The following is a 6,342-nucleotide window of genomic DNA, read 5'->3' on the forward strand; positions in this document are numbered from 1 at the left end:
ATTATCCAGACCAGAGGGGAGCTAAACTGATGCCTTTCTATTAAAACAGAACATGCTTTACGTTGAACCACTCAGAAATATTATTAAAGAGGCAATAAGACCCTCACTATGCTGGCCAGGCACCTTAAAAATGCAGCCGCGGCACGAAATATACAGGCAATACGCCTAGCTGATGGAACGCTGACCCAGGACCTGTTTCAGACAGTGAAAGAGTTCCACAGTTCTACCAAAAGCTATATGGTGGGGAAAAAGTGGACCTCCTGGGAAATGATACAAATAAAATCAATAACTATCTAGAGGCCTGCCAAATGTCCAAACTTAATCCGCATCACAGAAGGAAATGATTTTGAAGGAAAGATATACATTTTTGAAAATGACCCAAAGATTTGCAAGTGTTGACACTTCAGGAGGGGTAAACAAAATGATTTATGATTTTGGTAAACTAGAACAGTGGTCAATAATGTGGAAACTACAATTTAATGTGTAAAAGCACAAAATCTCTTGAACCACAAAAACTGAAAGGCAGAAAATAGAATTAATATCACTATAATACAAACACTATGGGGCCTATGCTATAAGCCCAGATAAAAAAAAATTGCTGTGCCGTTTACATCTATGGTATATTAAATATTGCATAGCTTGCACTATATACTCAAGGCATTTCAAGTAAATTGAAAAAAACAAGAAATTCAGTACCCCACACCTGTCAATCATGTGTCCTGTTATTCACCTCATCCAAACCTTTCTCTTTAATCATGTTAGTGATACCGTTAGAATATGCCAGAGAATATATGAAGACAAAAATAGTGTGTGCCTACAAACAAAGAAGGAATTAATAAATTGAAGACAATTGGAAATGCTGTGAGCTACAGAAATCACTTAAATGTTCCACTCAGGGTTTCCTGTTTCAAACATACTACATTAGCCGTGAATTATTTAAAACTTTTTTCCCCAAAAAATCTCAAGCATGCCAGATTTGGGTTTATTACCAAAATGTTTACACATTTTTCTCAGAAATATACAGGAAAGGAGATACAAGGTGGCTTCTGATGTACCACATACATAGCATGTGATTCCATACTATTGTTGGTTATGATAAAAATGCAGGTCAATTAAGTCCCAGCTGCTCAACTTTATCCGATTAATTATTCAAAAATAAGAATTTTTATATCTGTGTCATGCTTTAGAATATTACCATTAAAAATGACACCATACCCATACAGAGTAGTCCATTTGTAGCTCGAACTACTGTCTCCGGTGGAACGGTCGTAAAATTGAAAGTCCACGGCACTGGAGACAGTGTCTGCCGCGGTCACGCTGCGGGCGTCAATACTTCCTCCGGTGACCACCGGCACTGTCACGTGACCACGGTTGTTATCAGCACCGCAGACAGTTAGGTTAGCTACTTCTGTAAACGCAGATACATGTACTTTTCTTGACTTGTGAGAACGACAAATGAATACAGGTAATATATGGGGGGGCAGGGGTGCTTGTTCGAAGGTGGTGCTGCTGAAATAAATTATTTTCTTTTAATAAAGTATAATATGTAACAGTTGCAAAACCTGCTTTTTTTTGGTTTTGCGTGTTTTGAGGAAATAAAACTAATGGGCAGACATTCCAAAGACTGTTTCAGTACAGTTTAAAAAATAATTTTGAGAAGACAGATGAAATAACAGATTGGGAAAAGGTTCATGAGAAAATGGCAAGATTATTTCCCGTGATACTGCCAACAATGTTCACCTGTAGGTCATAGGTCCACAGCGACCTCAAGATGAAGTTGGCTATCATTATCTTGCAGCTGTTCGGTGGCCTATGTAAAATTAGTTTCAGGCTCCACTACAATTCACAGTGAACATGTCTGTATATCACAGCAATCAGCTGAGCGCTAAAGTAGGTTTATATGGACACAAATCAGATGAAGCTGGTCAGTGAAAATTGTGCTGCCATTCTTGAACAAATATTACTGAGAGATATATTTTGTAGAAGTTGAGTATGATCCAAAGATTTGCTCTGCCTACTGGTTTCAAATGTAGATAATTTTATATACTTTGTTAGACTACTCAACATGTTTTGAGAACAAGGAAAATATCAGTAGAACCAATAAACTAATTTAGCTGCATGATGTCTTTGTAGCATGTTTGTGAAAACACCTTACTTTTATATTACTATTATATTAAATTACATTAGATTTAACTGTGCATACAGTATATCTTATTACGCTAGAATGATAAAATAATGGCCCCCTGAGTACTGTTGTTTATGAAGAAACTAAAAAGAGGGAAGCGACGAAGAAAAATTACATTATTGCATACACGACATACAATTAAATTCAAAGCATATTTAAACTGTATAATTCTATATTTTCTTGCAAAAAAAAGGCATCACAGCAAATATTAAAATGCTTCTGTAACATATCACTGTGCCTTTACTGTGCTTTGTCAAGAGTTTATGTGCTCAATTACTAATCCAGTCATTCCAATTCCAATTATTAAATTCATGGTACATACATCATAAAATAGTGTTCATTTCTTCTTATAAACAGTTATCACCTCTTGGAAATAAGAATAAATTGCACAATAAGCCATTTTCACAAAAAGGGCACGTCAATAAATATAATTGGAAAAAACTTGAATCCATAATTAAATAATGACCATATAAGGGTCTATTCATTAAACTGTTATAGTGCCTTTATCGGCGCTACCACTGTTTAGGAAAAAGCCTCCAAGGCAAGGTGATCAACCCCTTTAACATTCAAATATATTTAGCTAATCCCCATAAATAATAAAAATAATACATTCATAAAGAAACAATTAATGTTAATTCCTCTTCTCCTAAAAGGGGGGTAGATCCCAGGAAATAAATTTTAATTAAGTATAATAGATCCTTATGCCTTATCTAACACATTTAATTCCCAAATATTAAAATCTGCAATACAAATAGCCACAGGGCGTTTGGTAACACATTTTGGATTGTACATTATTTTCACCCGACTATAGTATATCACTCTAACAACAAAAGCTTGTAATCACTACAAATATACTGTAATTATACATCATGTTTGGCCCATTTTCGTCCTGTGGCACCCATCACAGTGCAATAGATGTGCAGAACCTTTCCGTGAGGTCTCGAACCATGTGAAGTTGGTCCTTTTTTTGAGATGTGAAAAAGCTGTGGTTTAGTCCGAGTTTGCAAGCGATTCACCAAGTATCAAGTCAATGTTCATTACCATTTTATTTAATTGGATACATTCTCTAAAAACGCTAGGTTCGCCGAAAGTTTACTAATTTGGCGAAACATTTAGCAGAGAATTGAATTTGGGGAAAAAACTATTAACATTTCACGATAACATTTGGACAGTCTCTAGTAACCAGCGTCTTCTGAGTTTATGGAATCAGCCCCCCAAAATTCAGGATAAAGTATACGTTATTTATCTTGTTTTCTTTGAAAATTGCATTGAATGGGGATCTTTTTTAAATGGTAAAATACCCAACATATTTAGTAGGAGCCAGAAAGCACAGTAATTGGTATCACATATTGCAGCGTATATTTGGAATTACATAGCTCATGGTTTAAGCTTCTATTCCCTTCAGATATTTGTTACTTTACTTGTGAATCATTTTCTTGTTTCAGTTTCACTTGACTGCTTCCAGTTGTTTTCCTTGCAGACTGAACAAACAAATTCTAAAACAAGTGCAAAAAAGAATTATACAGAATCATTCAACCTTTACATTTCATACTGTACATTGCAAAAATCCCTTTGCAAAATAAAGTCTACATGACATTACAGTATATTGATTTTACAATGCTATCAGATTTAGGCACCTATTTAATATACAGTGATACTTCTCCATCTCTGGGAATTTTCCGATCCCTATTCATTTGAATGCTGCTTACCACCCTCCCTAAAGTGGTTTCACCACATTCTGACTAATGGCATGTAGGGGTTGTGTGATAGTGCCAATCAGAGCTTGCCGAACATAGGCCTACCCCAAGAGCACCCTGGTTGACAAAATTCTTGATGTCATAAAAATGGGGGGAACACATGGTACAGCAACCACTGTGATTGGTTGCTGAACTATATGTCCCTATGACACGTCTTTTTCGAGGTCCCTAGTCACGATAAAAGGCCAGGGCCTTCACAGAATAACGGAAATCACTGAAGAGCCACATTGGAGGAAGAAGACAGAAGTATGACTGAATATAGAGCTTCATGGCAAACTGAGGATCCACTGTCGCATGCCCATGGATGGGGTTGGATTTTAAACAGGTCATCAGTTATTTGGATTACAAATAGGCCATTGGGCCTGGATTGATTTTGGGGGGTAATACATTTTTTAAATTGTTTTGGGCTATTGCATCTTGGATTCATTTTATGGTTTAAAAAGAAAACCGTTTTAGGGCCATCAGGCCTTGAATTAATGATTAGTGGCCACCAGGCCTTGAATGAATGCTTTTTTAATGGCTGTGCATCGGCCCATTTTCTGAATTGGTTTCGGAGGACTATGGCCCTGAAGATGAACACTGTTTTCATCATGGAGGGCGTAAATGTCAATGTTTCATTACTGGCTGCCATTGAGTGCCAAATTGGCTATCTAGGCTCCTATTGAGAGGGCCTAGGTAGCCACAGTGAGAATCAATGGATTCATGTTTACAATGTTTTTTTAATGATGTTTATATATTGTATTATTAATGTTAATTCATGTATTTTGAATGTTTGGTTCATTTTGTTGTACTTCCAATGGCCAAAAGCCTTATGAGCCAAATTAAGCCATTACTCTACCTCTTGCCTATGTATATGTTGGCCATTATATACATTATCAAGTGAGAGCTAACCCAGCTTGGAGTGGGTGATGTTAAAAATGTGATATTTTGGGGGTTAGACAGGTCCAATAAATATCGGGAGTTGTTGAATGTCCCTAAAAGGACAATATTTGAAGTGTTTAGAACATTTACTGCAGGTTTCAAATTTTTATCGGATGCAGTTAAAAATGCATTATATTTTTGCTTTGCAACGTTGATGAATTGCACCATACAAATAATAAAAATTGGCTACAAAACTGCATTTTTTGGCTACAATACCCAATTTTTTGGCATTTTCGCGCTTGGCCTGGGTGGCCAATCTCTGTCCTCAAGTCATTTTGATTTAGCCACCTGTGCTTAAGTAGGTATATCCTAAAAACTTGACCTGCTGGGGCTCTGGAGGACTGAGCTTTGTCACCTCTGGTCTAGGCCATAAACCCCCACTCTAGTCAACTGGTGTTTCAGCGTGGTTGTGCCAGATCAGCATTATCCCACTTCAATGGATAACCTCCTTTAAAAGCTATATTTATGCCCTTGCTAATACAAATGGGATATTTGAGGAAGTTTCAAGCTCTACAATGACGGAGTCAATAAATATGTTTTTATTTATTGCTGGGTGATGTTTTCTGCCTTGGGAAAAACAAGAGAAAACTTAATTAAGGTCTATTGCACTTGAAAAATACATATTGTTTTTACTGGTAAACTGAGCTATAATTAGAGATGGAGGAATTCTTCACCTGAGTTCAAATTCACTGTCTAAACAGTGTTTTTCCAGCAAAATTACCAGTTAAAAACAAATGGCATTCAAGCATTTTTTAAAAGTTCACAACATAGCAAAATGTTTTTTTCTTCATAAATGTATCTAATAAACAGTATCAATAGGGATGCCTACTTATATAACATATTGGTGATTTCACTGTTAAAAAAGACCAATTTCATGAGATATTGTACCAGGTGGTTACGGAGCTTAACCCCATGGTTTACGGGGACCCCCTGTTTCTGGAGATAATGACCTCCATGGCGGGTGCTGGTAGTCGCTCTGGCTGGGCCAGCTTGATATTGACCCACTTGACATGGGAGCTTTAAACCCCAACCAGAGTGGCTACCAGCCCCCTTACGAAGGGTGTGTGTGTTTTTATGGGGTTAGAAGGGGCGGGTGAAGGGTATACCTTCCCCGGGGTGTGTGGTTAGGCTTCCTGGTAGGGAGAGGGGGTAATGGGATGGGTAACAGGAGGGGTTAGTCCCTTAATTACCCTAGCGGTTAGTAAAATATCGCATGGCAATGCTTTACTACTCGCTTATGTAGCTAACAGGGTTGGCAGCTGAGGAAGGTAAGAGGCAGTGAAAAAAGTATCTGTATCTGTTCTTCCCTTTGATAAAGATGGCCATATATGGGTACCTATGTCATGAGGGTGAATGCTTAAGGACCATATACAGTATAGTCATCTACATCATCAAGGGGCAGGACAGATACAGAGACTTCTACTCACTGCCTCTTAGGCATCGTCCATGCTGATCGCGAGCGAGCGCACAATCAAATCA

Source organism: Ascaphus truei, chromosome 14, assembly GCF_040206685.1.
Source record: "Ascaphus truei isolate aAscTru1 chromosome 14, aAscTru1.hap1, whole genome shotgun sequence".
Classification (NCBI taxonomy): Eukaryota; Metazoa; Chordata; class Amphibia; order Anura; family Ascaphidae; genus Ascaphus; species Ascaphus truei.